The 17,001-nt window shown below is 53.3% G+C and overlaps 1 long non-coding RNA gene across 1 annotated transcript; it reads left to right on the forward strand.

Moving 5' to 3' along the window:
* Positions 1 to 2,320: 2,320 nt before the first annotated feature.
* Positions 2,321 to 16,931, forward strand: LOC142092707 (uncharacterized). The gene is made up of 8 exons (XR_012677157.1): positions 2,321 to 2,661; positions 3,247 to 3,449; positions 4,136 to 7,285; positions 7,509 to 8,446; positions 8,579 to 8,682; positions 14,081 to 14,975; positions 15,291 to 15,414; positions 16,792 to 16,931. It is a non-coding gene; the product is annotated as an uncharacterized LOC142092707 (long non-coding RNA).
* Positions 16,932 to 17,001: the final 70 nt, after the last annotated feature.

A 17,001-nucleotide genomic window follows, 5' to 3' on the forward strand; every position in this document is an offset into this window, starting at 1 on the left:
TTGATTCTTCAGAACAGGAAAGAAGCAAACAAAATTAAAAAAAAAGACCTCTGGGTATCCTGAGGGATGCAGCCCTGTGTCTGCAAGTTGGGCGGAGGTGTGGGGTGTCTGGGTGGGCCCGGGGCGGGGGGGTCTCGGTTCCCTGTACCACGCGTGGGCTCAGGGGCTCAGTACAGTCGGTGCCTCCTGTGGAAAAACTTCAAGGGATCAGCAAAGCTCTGTCTTCTCTCTCATTCTCGTTTTCTATGCTCAAACCACTGCGTGTCTAGTTACGAAGCGACCTGAACCGTGGAGGTCAGGCTTTTGGCTTGAATCTGACTTTTCCCCCCTTTTTTTTTTTTTTCTTTCCCTTTTCTCCCCCAGTGCCAGTAGAGGAAGCTTGAGTGAGAGGTGAACAGGGTAACAAGGAGTCTGTTTGGGTGGGGGTTTTTTGAGCTGGGTTTGCCTTAGAGGGCGAGCTGAGCTCTGAAAAAGGGCTCGTGCGAGTCGTGCCGGAGTCCCATGCAGCAAGGGGATGGCAGGGATCGCAGCGAGCCATGCTGTAGAAATTCTTGGAGCAGGAGGAAGGTGAAAAGTCTCAAAGGAAACATGAGGTCATTTCCCTTTTAACATAGTACATTTCAGAGATATTTTAACAATTAATCAATATCAAAATCTGCAGTCCATTATAGGGCTTGGCAATGTGTTATTTTATAGTCTAACACATGGGAGCCTGCCTGTGCTAATAGGTTGGGTCCCCGAGCTGCAATAAAGGTTCCTATCACATGGTGACTGATAACTTGCTCCTCCCTGCCTCTTTTGAGATGAGGTCAATTATGTTTACCATTTATGAAAGATATTCTTCCAATGAAAATGACGAGGATGCAAGGAATCCACTTTTGCTTTCTTTATTTTAAACTTTTAAAGTAATAATCATTACCAAAAATCTGGGAATGAGGGGCAGGGGAATCTCTCTGCATAGGCAGCCAAGTGTTACAACATAGCTTTGGCTTCAGGCGCCGAGGCTGCTGCTAAGCCCCTTCGAAGCCCATGCTGGAACATCTGGTCCATCTCATGATGGAAGGTCAGCCCGAACAGCCGGGCAACGGAGTCTGATCTCGACTACTGCAGGAGTGCCTAGACTGTGGGGGCCGAACAGCTGTGTCTGGTGTACTCGGCGCAGAGCGGGGAGTCTGCATAGCTCGAGACGCCCCTGGGGAAAGAGCTCGGCTTGCGAGGTCGCGCTGGGAGGTGCAGGCTGCAAACCTTCTACCTCCTGGATGGCTCGGGCGCCTCCGAGCAGAGTGCTGGACTTGGAGGTTGCCTGGGCTTCCCCAGCCCTCCGAACAGGGTCCCGGTGAGGCGTTCTTGGCATGACGTGCGCGTGTAAGGTGGCCTTGTGATTAAGACGGTGATCCCTTTCTGCTTTGCTAGCCCCGTAGCTGGTGATGTTGGCCAGTAGTTATGGCTCTGCCCTGCTCACCTGGTTAAAAACAAGCTTGCGTCTCTCGTTCTTTGGAGTAACTAACCTGCCCCACTAACTTTTCAGGAAGACGTTCATTTTTTTTGCACGCCCCCCCTTCATTCTCCAAAAATCCAGATCGCACTTCTCTAGCTTCTGTCTGGAAGCTTATTTGGAGTAGCGGACGGTGAGCAACTCCTGGCTCTCCTGTTAACTAACCTGGGCCCCTCTGGAGACGGAGAGGGAATTGACTGCTGCCTCTGCTTTAGGGGTTATCAGTGAACGCTGTCGCAGGAGTGTAAAGGCATTAGTCATTTAATTAGCATTAATAGGGCAATTATTATCTTCATAAAATGACTGATTATGACATTGAAGTTGTATTTGAGGTTTAACAGCTGCAGCAGCCTGACTGAATTGTATGTTTGTTAATCCTCAATGAGGGTGTTCTATTTCACTGAGTGATGTTTATTTAACGTGCAATAAGTGTCTTAGTGAATCTCTATTAAAGGCATATGTGGAAACCTTAATTTGAAGCATTGCAGAGGAGAGCGAGACTGTTCAATTCATAAAATCCTATTTAAACACTGTGAGCTCCAAACCCCAGCCGGTGCCAAAGCAAACTGTATCCTGTAAGCTCTGTGCCAGATGTCTCATGTGGGGTATACTCAAGGTCCAAAGAAAATAAGGTCTGAAGGGAACAGTTTGGCCATTGACTCTCCAATCCAGCCTATATAAAGGGGTTTCGTTTCCATTCAGGAAATACAAACCTCTTCTATATGGATCCTGTTCAAAGTGTGTTTGCTGAACAATTCTTCCCAGCAGCAGTGATTCTCAGTAACACCTACGCCTGCGAGCAGAAACCAGATATCTGGTGGGAAGGTTTGGGAAATATCCTAAACCTCTCTTTCTTTCTGAGAAAGAAGAGACAGTAAATCAGTCAGAGGTGTCTCTGGGTATTTTGTGTGGCACCAGCTTGTGCCTAGCCTGGTGTTAGGCACCCTAGCTATTCTGATGGGGTTGTGGGTCGGATGTGAGATGAAGCCTTAGCAAACCTGAATTTATCTTTCGTGTGTGTCCTGTGACTTTAGGTAACTTGCTGCCGTGGCTCGTCGCGCTCTGGGCAGGGCGCTCCAGGATATTGGGGAATTAGCCTTCGGGAGACTGAGATGGTGTCCCTGGAGAGCCTGACTTTCTGGATGCCTCTGTATGGTATTTTGCAGGTAGATGCATGTTCGTGTTGCCCGCGTTCAGAGACATTTGGACGTGAACCAGGTCTGAACTGGCACCCTGTAGCAGTGGTGAACTCAGTTAAGAGGTGGGATCCTTTAGTGCCAACTTGGCACCGAGTTAATGCAGCCACAGGACTTCCAGTTGGCTCAGACATAAGCATAGCACATGTATAGACGTGACACAGGCTGTACCTTGAGCTTCTCCGAGTTTTGTGGCAATTCTGCTCCAAATCCAAACCTGTGAACTCTGATGCCAACCTTCTGGGCCAGGACCGGGACATGTGCTCAGCTTTTCCTTCCACCTATCCGTGAACCCTTCCTGCTGGGCGAGGGAGGGATGGGCAGCCCTGGCAGCCTTCACAGCGTGAGCTGTGTTCGCTTTGGGTGAAACGCAGTAATTAGAGAGGGAGGACCAACGCTTCAGGCTCCTGGGAGCTATTGCCAGCCCTGCGCTGTTTCCTCAGGTGAGGAAACGTCATCTCTGTGAAACGTATTTGCTGGGGTGAAGCCTTCTGCACGTCTGTATGAGGTCATCTGCTGTAATAGTAATGTCTTGTGTGTTTTCTCATTACAAAGGTGGTTCTGAAGTATTGTCCTGTCTTAGAGAAGGAAGCGGAGGGGCCGAGAGGATTGCCTGAGGCTATTCGACAAGGCTGGCATAGAAGCTGTCTCTTGTCCAAGAGAGGCTATTCAGATCCTGTATGGACAAGACTGCCTTCTCCCTCATCCGTGGCTCCTGTTTGTCTCTAACTCGTGCTTTCCTTCAGTCGCGGCGTAAGGTATGGTTGGAACAGCTTTCCAGTTTGCTGAGCTCTCCTTGCTGCTCTGACCACGTCCCTAGGTGCCAGCAAGCCCAGCAGCAGACGGCAGGGCATCCTGCTCCGAGTCTGCAACAGCTTTGCCTGGGGTGGGAGTCTTGCTGAACATACCCTAGCTGCTGTGTGGGGCCAGAGACCTTGCCACTCTTGGCTAGCAGTTTACCTTTCCTCGCTTGTAATCCCTTCAGGACGGCGAGCCAAGCAGGCCCATAGGCATGATCGAAACACGGGATAAATATTCCGAGAGGCTTGATCTATAGGAACAAGCGCATGGGGGAGGGAATGAGTTCATCTCCTCCGTGCTCTTGGCCGCGGCAGGGCTGTTCCTATATTCCCCCGCGTGCCGCGGTGGGGTGATAAGCTGGTTGCAGGGAGAACGCTCTGTCCCTTCCCTGGAAGAAGAGATTCATCTGAACCTTCCTCCTGGGAGCAGTCCTTGGTAGGCAGCTGAAATTTTCCTTTTCCTCTCATCCCATGACTGCTAGGGAATATCCAGTCCCTTGCATTGTCCAGAATAATTCCACTGTCCAGAGGATTAGTGTGTTTCAGTATCTGTAGGCTGGCTGTTTCCTTTCTTGCACTTTTTAGCTGCTTTCTCCCAGGCTGGTGCCTCCATCCCTTAATAATTTCTCTTATTGTTGGTATAGCAGGTTATTGCAGCTTGCCTGCAGGAATACATCTAAAATGAAGCAAAGGACATCTCTGCTCCTTCCCTGCCTCTGCCCCAGCCCCAATGACCATGGCTGTAGTCGTGCTGTGGAACATGCAGCCCCTCTAAAACAGCACCCCTGGTAACAGAACAAAGGTGAAGTGGATCCCCACGACCCTGGTTTCAAAGGCATCTTAATTTGGTGTCTAAACCGGTCTGCAGGCTTTCCATTTAAAAAACCCAACCAAACAAACACCCACACAAAAAACCCCAACAAAATGCACGAAAAAGTGCAAAAGCTTTTTTAACTTTGAAGTTAAAAGCAAAAGTTATAACTACAATTTTTATTGTATACCGTTGCCCAAACAGGAGGGGTGGAATTGGTTGTGAACTCGTGTGCAGCAAGTTGGATCGAGCAGCCTAAAAGGCACGCGGGGAAAGGTGACACGATACCCTGTCGCATTAAAGATGTCTTGGGTTTCTGGCACGGAGATGTGGGTAGAAAGGTGAGCGAGAACGATGTTTTGGGGGAGTGGAGTGAGGTGTTCTTCTTGAGAGGGGAAGAATTTTATTTCTGACGGGGTTTTGAGTTTCACTTGCTTTCCTCGGCTCCCTCTTCCCAGCTCGGACAACTCTTCTGTTCTTCAGTGTGCTTGCCCAGGGCTATTGTATACGACTGTTTAAACGCTGTTTAAACAGCCGTAAGCCTGTTTATTTACGAAGGCTATAAATTACCTTGAAATCAGAATTCATCATCCTGCAAATACCTTGTTTTAACAGGCAGGCTGGCTCTCTGCTAGAACGACAGTAGTAATAGACCTCCTGGCTGCTCTGCCAAGTCTCTGTCAAGGGCAAGTGTCCTTGCATGGGCAATTGCTGCCTTCCAGAGATCCAGGCAGGCTCAGAGGGTTGATTTCTCTCTGTGGGTTTATCTGCTAGTGTATTGGGGAATGCAGCGGCCGGTGCAGGTCTCTGATGGATGAACCGTGTGTTCGAGTTATCTTGTGCTCGCTGGGATTTGCTAGGAAACTAATGATCTGTCTAGGCCACTATCTTCCAGGCGTTAGCAGCAGTTGTCTCAAAAGAAAGCACGAGAGGCTGATATTAATCAGGGAATGAGCTCTTCCTAGTGGAGTTTTCTTCCTCGCCCCAGCCAGTAATTGCGAAGTCTGTTTCTGAAGTGTGTGGCTCTTCAACAACAACAAAAAAAACAGTGCAGTATTACTGGGGTTGTTTCCTTGACTATTAGTTTTTCTGAAGCCTCCGACTTAGTAAGCAATGGGAAGAATTTGTCTGAAAACACGTAAACGTCACACTTCCACTATGCAAAGTGTGAATTCCTTGTCGGATAACTTCTGTCCCAAATGTTTGAGCTTGGAGATCTGATCAGTCGAGATAAAAAGCCTCCAAGGCGGCTGCTGTAAACTCGCTGTCTTTTTGTTGTCCTGGCTGTTGCATAGGCTTTTCCTGTGGATGCTGAAGTTTCTTCTCTCGCTGGAAGCCTCACCTCAAGCTGAGGGCAGTCCTAGCAGTCCAGGGCCCAAATGCTGTTGCGTGAGCTGTGTTGATGGGGTTGACTCACTCTGGCAGGTTTGGTAGCAACCATTAATCATCTGACTTACCTGTTCTGTGCTGTGTAAGCTGTCGCCTCTGCAAACTCCTGGAACCACAAAAACTGGAGATGGGAAAGATCTGAGGTCATCCAACTTCTCCATTTTCCCCCGATGGGGGAAGGCTTGTTCCCTACACTAGATTTTCCTGTACTGGGTCCAGTTTTAAGTGACTCAAGCAGCAGGGTTTTCATCGTTTCCCTTGGGAGCCTGGCAGATTTCTCACCATGAGAGATGTTTTCCTGATCTGTTCCCCTCCTTGATTCCAGCCTCAAACTGGAAGCGCAAAGCTACAGTGGGTTAACGCTCATCAAATTACTCGAGTACCGGTTAACTCTTTCTGGGTCGCTTTGACGCATGTTCCTGAATAAAAAAGCTTTTGAAAGCAGAATGTTACGGTGCCACGATGGTGACACTTATCTTGAAGACTGACAAGCATTGATAGTGTAGGTCGCACCGAGTACCGAGAGCTGTCGTCCTTTATAGGAGTTACAGGTTTGTGGGAGGTTTTCTTCTATAGAATATAAGCATACCTACAACTAGTGGAAACTGGGAAGATCGCCCCTGAAATTTTGAACTAAATGGCAAACCAAACACGTGGTAACTACTGTTTTTATTTTAAGCTTTGCTTGTGCCTAGCACTTAGTCAAGAAGCTTGATTTTTCTTAACAAGCTGAGGATTTTCCCATGGATCGCTTTCTTTGCTTATCCTGTCTGTGCTGCCAATGCTGTGTAACCAGTAGCTTGACTGTAATGCTGAAGTAATTCTTAAAATATCGTCTGCTAAATAGATCGGTCATGACGGGATAAAGCCATTTTCCATGAAAGATGAGTGGGATCAGACCTCGGATACACTGTCAAGTGGGAGCCCGCACAAGAAGAGGGAGATAAATGTTTAAAGCGTGGCCGTGCGAGGGACAAAACTAGAAGCAAGGCCAGTGGTCCACCACTAGGATAATTCCAGAAATATTTTGGGCAGGGCAGAAAGCTGCTAGTGGTTAAGAGGTCTGTGGTAGTGTAATAACTCATGCGATGGGAAGCTTCGGTTTTTGTCGAGGGTCGGTTGGGAAGCTGTTTCATGGTTTATCTGAAGTGAGCAGTGGGGTCTTCGACCCTCACTTTCTACCCCGGCTGCACCAGGCATAGGGAGCGATGGTGCGTTCGCACCTCTGCCAGGGAAATGGAGGGCGGCTGGTGGGTCTGTGCCGCCCTCGCAGCCCTGCGCCGCGCACCAGCCCAGCTAACCTCTGCGTGCAAAGGGAGGAACTGCTGCTTTCTCGGGGAAGAGAGGTTTCTACCTTCTGACGAGCACTGTGGCCATGCTGGGGGGGGCAGAGCCAAAAAGAACATGACTAATGGTAACATAAAGAACCACCTTCCACGCGGCCTGATTCACCCCGTCCTTGCTCAGATTCAGTCTTTCCTCCAGGAATGTTTGATAATGCAGCGCACACGGCTGAGATCACCCTTCTGGCAAGTGCCTGCTGTGGTATGAGACCCAGTCATCTGGCAGCACGTTGCTTACTGCAGTCTCCAAGGTAACCCTCCATGCTGTTCTTCTTTGGAAGCTCTGTGTATTCGTAAAGAAGCTGTCATCCTTCTTACTGTAAGTGCAGCAGATGTGAAAGATTTCACCTGTGCCAACTCTAGATCAGGACGCTGTTACTCTAAGGAGCAATGCTGCCTTGGGTATAGAGTTTCACGTTGAAAGACGCTGTCCGTTCACTCGTTGTGTCACGAAATGTCTTTCTCTCCCGCTAGTTACCCTCTCCGCGTGCTCTCCGAGCCTCTTGCTGTGTCTGTAGCCAGCTGTGCTTGCACGAAGAAGCTGGGCTGCCACAAAGATCGCTGGAGAGCTCTGCTGAGGCGAGGCCTTGCAGCGCTGGCATGTGCCACAGAAAGGATTCGTTCCAGATAACAGGTCCCAAGGTGGATTTACCAGTCCTGCAGTTGTTTGTAGCACTAAAACACTAGTGCTCCTGGTAAGAGTCATAGAATCGTTAAGGTTGGAAAAGGCCTGTAAGATCATCGAGTCCAACCATCAACCCAACACCCCCATGCCCACTACACCATGTCCCTAAGCGCCTCATCTACCCGTCTTTTAAATACCTCCAGGGATGGTGACTCCACCACTTCCCTGGACAGCCTGTTCCAAGGCCTGATCGCTCTTTCGGTAAAGAAATTTCTCCTGATGTCCCATCTAAACCTCCCCTGGCGCAACTGTAAGGAAACAACTGAGCTGCGGCTCAGAGCGTCGTGTCCCGTAGGGGCTTCTCTGGGCTTCTCTTGAGCAGAAGCTGCCGGCTGCATTGCTCTGGAGGAACAGCCACCCTCTCTGTCGTGCATGTTTAAACCTGGCAGTTCAGAGGGGCAATTACCTGCCTCCGGTGACCCGTAAAGAAGTCCTCTGGACTGCTCTAAGAGAGGCCGCAAATGCGGCAGGGTGGATGCTTTGTCTTCTGCCTAGGCCTAATAGATGCCCAATGCTGAATAGAAACAAGGTCTCCATCAGTGCGATGCCGACCACTGCCAAAACTCAGTCTGGAACTGCAAGGCTTGACGCTTGTCTTCTGTCTCCTGCAGCTTACCGAGAGGCTGCTCTTCTGTTTCCTTTTCAGGTTCATCTATTGGCAATACGGAAATCGGGGTCTGGCGTTTTCTTCTTGCTGAGGGGGTTGTACTTTGTTGGGGTGAGCAAGGTAGGGGAAAAACTCCGTACGCTTTGTGTGAAAGAACCTCCCTGCCAAGTTGTATATGGACTTGAGGCCAGAGGACTCTGTCCAGTTTCATCTGCTTAAAAATGGGCATTTAATGTGCCTTCTTGATCTTAGGGTCATCGGTGTGTGGCCAGAGACTCCTATCTCGTTGGAGAAAGCCCAAGCCCCTATCTCAGAGTAGCAGAACCATCCGACAGCTGGACTTAAATGAGGTGACGGTAAGAGCTGGCTTAGCCAAAGCATCTCGCGTTCCCTGTGTGTGCTCCTGAATTATAAAAGTTGCTGTCATTCTTGTCCCCGCTGTGAGCCCCGGGAGGGAAAGTGCAGGATTAGGTGCAAGCTCTGGTTCGCTGCACAGGTGGTTTGCTTGTCTGCTCCGTGTCGAGTGGCAGCTGCTGGGAACCTGCTCCCCCGGAGCTTTCCTACTGCCTTTCTGCCAAAGTCTGTGCCCCCAAACCTGGGCAGACCCTCCACCCAGCACACCTCAGTCCCCGCTTTGCTCTCTCAGCCCTGGGTTTCTCCCGAGATGTCTGCCAACCGCGCCAGACAGCCGGGATGCCGGCACGTGTTTGGTCAGGCGCCTTCCAGGAGCTCCGCGGCGGCTGCCGTGTCTGTAAATAGTGTCACTTGATGTTTCCCGAGGGGCGGAGGGGAGAAAAGGTATTTCCCTCTTGCTATGGGGGTCATGCCCAACGCTCAGGAGACGGGAGATGGGAGCTGCTTCACCCAGTGCATCCAGGATCCGGGCCTGGGGAGGGAGGGAGGAAGGGGGGAACCTGCCCTTCCAGGCTGCGGAGCCCCAGTTCAGCAGCACAATCCAGACTGGAGTTGCTGGGCAGAGAAACTAAGCGGGGCCGAGGCATTCGGCACTTACAGTGAGCCTTCAGCCACGATAAGATAAGAGTTTGAGTAACTGTGAGGTAGCAAGTCTGCCTAGCGGATTGAGATCATTGTTGTTGAAGGATGTTATGGAGACAATCCACTTACGGTCTTGGCCGCTGTGCTGGATTTAATTTCTTCTTTCTTTCCCTGCTCATCTCCCCATCAGCAAGCTGGGGAATACGTGTGGGAAACAAATCGGCAGACAGACAGTGGCACGTGAAGTGATTCTCCCTGCTGGCACAGATGTATTATTACTTCACAATCACAAGTGGTGATTTGAAGGCCAAAGATAACTTGCTGCTTTCATGCTTTGCAAGCCCTAAAATGGTTTGGAGGAAGGAGGTGAGAACTGAGCCTACTGGTTTGTGAGGGATGTTGGATGCTGCACAGCTGCTTCTTTATCTAATTGCTTTCTTCAAAGCTCATGAGTAGTGGGGACAGGTTAGCGTTACAGCACATGATAGCGTGAACTGATGCTTTACTGGTGGGCAGGCACGTGTGTGTGTGCGAAAGGCTGTTCTCTCCCAGATAAGACAAGCCCTAAGATGCCTGTAGAGGTTTTTTCCCCCCCTTTAGCTCTAGGGCAACATGCGGGCTCTGCATGCCCACTGGGTTTGCTGTGCACATGCCGGACAAGAAGGAAGCGAGGTCTCCCCTAAACCTTGCCATGCTCAGCGCAGGAGTGCGCAAACACCTGACATAACGGATGTAAAGAAGGACACGATCCCCTATGCTGAGATATAGGCAGCGGGGCTGGTTTTCGCGAGCACAAAGGAGATCTGCCGGTAGAAGGGCCAACCAAGAGCGAGTAAGGGGACTCGTGGCGTGCATCGACGCCGGGGGCCAGCCAAGCAGAAGGGCGGGAGGCGGGGGAGCGGGGATCGGCCAGGCGGAAGGAGAGCTGGCGCGAGATCCGGGGCCGGGCGGGTGGCAGGCGCTGTGCCGCCTGTCATCCAGTGAATCGCAGCCCGGGCACGGAGCAGAGCGGGGGCTGCGGCTGCTGTGCCCGTCGATCGTGGCCGGAGCACGGCGGCGGGGTGCACAAAGAGAACGTTTCTGTACGGCTTGCCCTCTGCGGTGTGTCGGTCTGGTGCCCTGCGGGGCATCTCTCTGAGCAAGGCTGAGCCTTAATGCCTTGGTCTGGAGAAAAATGAAACCTTTCAGGTGAAAAAGAGTAGGAGGAAATGCTTTATGTGCCCTGGGTCAAATCCTCTTTGACCCCAAAAGGGCTTTTTAAGCACTGCTGTGGGTGTGAAACTGCCTGGAATAGCGTGCGGCATCCAAGAGAGCAGGGTTGTGGAGCAAGATGGTCCACGTAGCTCAGGGCGCAGAGGCAGCCCCCTAGCCCGGTCCTCTTGCTCTGCAGCTGGGCTGCCCCAGCCAGGCTGTGCGAGAAGGCTTTCCAAGCAATAGTCTGGAATGTTTTCCTTTGATTCGTCAGCTGTAATTCCTCCCGAAGACCTGGCGTGCTTTCCTGGTGGCTTACCTCCTGCGAGTCATCTGTTCCCATTTGGGACCGGCCGCTCGGGCTGCTGACCTCCAGGCAGCCTTGCCTGGGTTCACTTCCAGGGGATGCAGCCTTTCCTTCCCCCCCCCCTGCCCCCATAGGTATCCCGATAGCTCCCAGCACTGTGAAATCCTCTCGGCTCCCTGTTCCCTGACCCCGTTGTTTGTGTTGTCTTCCTGGGGTGAGAGGTTGCCCCCGATGATTGCATTGGGTTCCCCGATCTCTTTACTTTTCTCACAGTTTCTAAGACGACCGGTGCAATCAGACGCAAATGTCAGACCCTCTTATATTTTGTGTGCCTGGGGACAAGTCTGACTCTGCTCCATCTCCAAGCTGCTGCTGGATTATACAAAGCCCTTGTGTTGCCGCTTCTCGGTGTGACTGTTAACGGTTCCCATCCCCGGTTCAGCGGCGTTTCACCCCTCCTAGCTCCGAGTACAAACCAGGGCTGGGTTTATGTTGCTTAAATCCCGCGGTGTCAGAAATGCACCGCATCAAAATGAAACGCAGCATATGGAGTCTGGTTTCTTTTCATGTGAAACAAGTGGAGGACTGTTTCCTCTGACACCTCCGAGTGCTGAGGCTGAAAGCCTGCAGAGGGGGAATAGTTTGGGAACTGCTGGCGGACTGGGGGGGGGAGGAAAGAAAAAAAAAAAAAAAGTCAAGTGGGCTGCTAGCTGTCAGCAAACTCTTCAACTTGGACCTTTAACCCGAAGGATGGGACTTTCCAGGCTGATTCAGAGCTGCTTTTCCCCCCCCAAGTATTTAGGCACCTTGCAGGCAAGGCCAGCTGCTGCGAGCTGCCCAGCTCAGTTCTCCATCCAGCGCTGCCTACGCTTGTTTCCCTTCCCTGCCCACTCATTCTTTCTTTCTCCTCTTGGCTCCCTCCCCTCTGGCCTTCGGGAGAGGGGTCTGGGGCTTGCAGCCTGCAGACCTGCCCCTTCCCCGCTTCCCTGGACCTCCTTCCTGGGATGCTTCGGGAGCCCTTGTGCCTTGGCCGAGAGGGACATCTAGTGGGGTGGGAGCTCAGGGACCTGGCTGTTTTGATTTATTTCTCGCTTTTTTTTTTTTTTTTAATTTTTAATCCTTACGAAGGGCTGGTTTCTGTAGGAGCGGGAGCTGAGGTTTCTGAGCAGTCCTTCTGTACTGACTGCCGCGGGGCAAAGCGGACCTTTGGCGGGCCAGTTCCTGGGGTGCTTCTCTCCCACCTGCTGCTGTGTGAATCTTGGTTCCCCCGATGCTCTCTGGAGGTGGCCCTCCTGCAACCAGGAGGGGTTTTCTGTCCTAATTTAGTGCTGTGACAAGGTGTGCCGGGCCCTCGGGAGACTCCTGGTCATCACCTGGGTGCTGAAGGAAAGAGCCTGCACAGAGGGGAGCACCGGAGAGGAACACGCCTGTGAAATGGCTGCGCGATAGCCAGAGGACCTGTCTGGTTTGGATGGATCCAGAGAGCCCCCCCTGCCCCTTGCACGTCTCCCAGCTTCCCCGAGGCAGGGCTAATCCTTAACTTCATGTTTTGCCTCTTGCTGAAATGCCGCTCTTGGCACTCCTCCTCCTCTTCTCGCTCTAATAGGCTGCAATAAGCAGCCTATTATTAATATATATAATATTATAATATTATATTAACATACCAGGGAGGTAAGAGCGGGAGGGGAAAGATTTCTGTGCTCTCATGCGAGGCTGGGGAATGGCGGGGAGAAATCGCTTCTGCCTCGCCACCGGAGTCCAGAGCCTGCAGGGCTCCGGTCCCACGAGGTGCCTCCTGGAAGGAGAAGCGGAGAGCTTCTCCTCGTTACCTTTTCCTTTCTAGCACGGCCACGGAGGGAGGCCCCAGCCAGGGTGAGGGAAGCTGCGTTAGGTGCCGGGGGAAGGCTCAGCAGATGCAGCCGTTCCTGTACCGTGGGGCTTGGGTAGAGAGGGAGAAATGTGGGATGAGTGAGAGGGCTTACAGAGAGGGGCAGCTGCCAGGAAGAAGGGAACCGGATCCTCTTAGGAAAGTACCTTTCCCTTCAGCCTCTCTGCACCCTTCCCGGGGCTCCCGCGTGTCGGCTGCCAGCACCCAGGATGAGAACTGGGTGCTCTGCCACTTCCTCACTTCTCTCCTGACTCCTCTACAAGCCGGGGGGTAGTGGGTGGAGGTTTTAGACCCCCCTAATATTAGCTTGCTCGAGTGGGAGGGAGTCGCAGCTCCGTGTCGGTACCTACCAGTCCTTGGGAGATGGTGAGTACAAAAGCTGGTCCAGGAGGGATCCAAAGCAGTTGTCGCACCGCTTTAAAGCAGTGAGCCCTCGCAAAGCTTTGGGGGGGGGTGGTCACTGTAATGCCAGTTCCCTCTCTCTGCCGGGGGGAATCGCTCCTTTCTCTGCACAATAGAAATACTGCAGCCCAGGTTATCAAACCCTGGGGGCGGATTTAAGGGCACTGGCCTTTCTCCGACAAGGGGAAGGTGATGCTGGAGTCGTAGCTGAGCCATCCATTAATGTTCTGGGCTCCCCACCACTTCTCTGATATCCCCTTTGCCAAACCGAAGCCCTCAAGACCATAATCCAAACAAGACTCCTCTTGAGTTACAGCCACAGTAAACGCATGTCCAAAGCGATGCCGAGAGCGAACACGGGGTTTTCGTCTCTGCTCGCCTCCCTCGTGCGTCGGATGATGTTACACGAGGCTCGCAATCGCCCCCCTCTAGCTGGGTTGACGTTTGTGAGCTGCAGTGGTGGGAGGAAGGAGCCCTTCATCGCAGGTTCACCGAGAGGTTGCTTGGAGCAGAAGAGAGCGCAGTCTTCCCAGGTAATCGGATCCCGGTTACGTGTGTGTGTTTGGGGCACGAAGGAAACGTGCTGGCAGAAGCAAGGATGAATTTGATGCCTGAGCCAAAAAGGCTTTTAAGAAATCCCCCCCACACCCCAATAATTCAGGGCAGATGACACTTAGCATAGAGCCCGTCTCCAGTGACGGCTGAGGAGGACCGCTGCTCTGTGTGCTGCGGCACGCGCGTGCAAGGAAAGGCTGCGAGGCTGAGCCAGCCCCTCGGAGACCACCCTGGGCATCTGCCTGGGGCTGAGCTGGCTTCCGCAAAGCCCCTCGTGTGCTTAGTGCCGGCCCGTCGTAGGGCTTTTAGGGAGGAAAAGAGGCGCTGCGTCGCACCTCGCCGTGGTGGGTGATGCTGCGCTCGGTAAAACAAAACCTCTTTCTGAACACGCTTCCGTTTGGTTTTGCTCGCACAGGATTCGCGCTTCTGTTTGGAAAAGGATCTCCTGCACTCTTCTTGCTCGGCCCAGATGTCCCCCTGGCTGAGGCAGGATCCCGAAGCTGCACGTGTGGGCGCAACGGACAGCGAGTAAACATTGCACCTTGCGCTCGGCAGGTGATGAAACATCCCACCGCAATTCCCCTGCGTGCAGGTGCCGGGGGGCCAACGGCTTCCACGCCTCCAGGTGAGCTGGTCTCCTCCTCCTCCTCCTCCTCTCTCCCGTCCAGGCTGGACTGTTCTGTAGCTGATGTGACGGGGCACGAGGGGGAGCAGGCACGACTGGGCGTACCCGGTGGCGAGTAAAACGATGCGAGGAGAAAACGGGATAGATTCCCTGTGTGGCTGGCTCGGGGAGGACCGTATATCCCCAGGAGGAGGGCTGGATTTGGCTGGCTGGGATATTTAGCTACCAATGCCGTGCTGGGCAGGGTGCACAGGTCCTGGCGTCGTACGCAGAGGAACTGGTGTTCCCAAATCTGCCACGAGATGGGGCGGCTGGCATGGCTCTGGGTACGGTCCCGCTGGCTCCAGGCTGGGGCTCTGAGTTTTGGCTGAATCCAGGAGGCCGGGACCGGGGTGTGGGACTCCAGCGTCCCCCATTTAGAACTGGGGTGGAGTCCTCGGTCAGGCACCCTCTTATCCCAGGCATCTCCTGGATATCCTCTATAAGCCCTCAAGTGTAGGGAGATCCTTTGTGGGGCATGTGTCTGGGGGGGCTAACTGCAAACTGGAACGCTGTGGAATTAAACCATTCATGCTTTCATTTACAAACTACTTATCCTCTCTGTGCAAGAGACGCCCCGCACGGCCCCCAGCCCTGACAGCAGCCTGCAGCGCGGAGGGAGCTGGCTCTGGACAACCTGTGGCTGGTGAGTCCCGTTCAGTGTCCAGCACCACCTGCCCGATGCCTGCAGGAATTCGGGGATGAACTTGCCTCTGTGGCCGACTACCGGTCCGTGCAGTATCTCTTCAACCGCTGCTGTTTTGGAAGGGATCTCCCGCTCCAGCACCGTGTAGCTGGAAACCCTCGAGTGCCCCAGCCGAGGGAAGGCAGCTGTAACCCCCAGGACAGGTTTCTGGTCTCTTACTGATGGCAGCGGCTGAGCTGTGCTGGACTGGGAGGTGGGGAGAAGCAGTTTTGGGGTTTGGCTGACTTTTTTCCTCTTTCCCCATTTCTTTTCTAGTGATACCATCGGCCTGGTTGGGGCTGCGGGGCTCAGACAGCTCATCTGCACACAAGGAGCAGCCGGCGCGGGACTCGTCCGCATCCCCCGCAGCGATGAGACAGGAGCGGGCGTCCGGACAGAGGTAGGAAAAGCTGCAGGAACCGGGGCAGTGTGTGCGGGGAGGGAAGACCCGCAGGCAGCAGGGGCTTTAGCAGGGTGCGGTTGGGACACAGAAGCAGCAGATTGCTTCAGAGCTGCGAGTTGTGCCCTGTGGCAACGTTCTTGCTGCTGCCGGGGAGCACAGAAGTGCCGAGTCTGGGCGACTTCAGGGGAGAAACACAGCAACGCGGTTTGGGGCCTGCAGTCGGCTGCCCGCGTGCGCAAGCTGCAACGTGCCTTAGCCAGAGGTGTTTTTCCTCCAGCCCTGGGGTTGGGGAGCAGGGTGGGTGCCCTCCCCGCTGCAGCCGGCCAGCTCCTAGCACTGAAGCGCTTTGAGGCAGCCGTGCCCTTTACCCGCCCATCTTGCAAACGCTTTCGGGGAGACTGTACCAGAACAAGCGTTTCTCTCCCCGAAGCGGCGTTGAGGACTCTGCCAGAGTGGAGAGCTGTGGGGACGCCCTGGCACCCGCTCCGTCTCCACCCACGTGCCAGCGCTCAGGGGTCAGCGAGGGACCGCAGCAAACGCTTCTTTTTACGTTGCTGCAGCATTCTGTAAGCACAGATATAAAAATGTTCCTTAACTCCGCTTCTGCTGCGCCCTGGACGATACGCCAGCTCCGCCAGCCGTCGCTGCCTCTGAAGCTCAGTGGTGAGATTGCGAAGCAATTAAAATCCTCCTGTCTCCAGCAGAAAGAAGCTGCCAGGAACAGCGCAGCTGTGTGCTGCGTAAAACCCGCTGCACCACGTGTCCACCACGTGTCCAGGCAGGACTTTGGATGCTGGAAACTATTTGAGTTTGGTTTTTTTCTGCTTTTTCCCTGAGGCCTGTTTGCCTGCCCTTGGAGGGAAAGCAGAATAAGCTCCTGCCAGTCTGATGCCAACGTGGGGGGGGGTGAGGCTGTGGGGCTGTGGGGCTGACTCCTACAGGATTCCGGGTGGGAAGCTGCCTCAAGAACGGCTTAGTGTGACGCTCAGCCTCAGTCCTGGATCTCCCTGGACCCTGGCTGTGTTCTTAAGGGTGCCCAAAACAGCAGGGTGGAGCCGCCCCGAATTCAAGTGTTTTACTTGGAGGAGCTGAGGGCATTGGGTGCCTGTGCTGCAGGTTTCCCGGGTCAGGAACGCTTGCACAGAAGCTCACGAAGAACCACACAGCCAGAGTATTAGAAAATACCTCAGTTTATTGGAGCATCTCCACTTCGTATAGACTTGTACAAAACACTGTATTTACAGGCAAGGAAGGGGCTAACTGAACTCAGTGGGAGTGTGCTCTTCTCGGGGCAAGGAATGGCTACACAGAAGAAAAAAAAAAAATCAAATCGACACATTCACAAGTCACACGGTTGCATTTTTCTTTACAAAGGTAAGAAGGGTCTAAGACTTGCAGCGAGGAAGGGAAGTGGCCGAGCGCAGCACGACTCCCCGCAGCCGGAGCTCGGAAGAAGACGCGTCAGCTCCACCACAGCGTAGTGTTAAGGCACAGCGCGGTAACGCCGATCGGCCCGGGACCGTCTGCGCAAGCGGACCTGCGGGCCGTTTCCCTCGCGGTGAGCGACAGCACCTTTCAGCCACG

The sequence above is a fragment of the Calonectris borealis genome, chromosome 24 (assembly GCF_964195595.1).
Source record: "Calonectris borealis chromosome 24, bCalBor7.hap1.2, whole genome shotgun sequence".
Classification (NCBI taxonomy): Eukaryota; Metazoa; Chordata; class Aves; order Procellariiformes; family Procellariidae; genus Calonectris; species Calonectris borealis.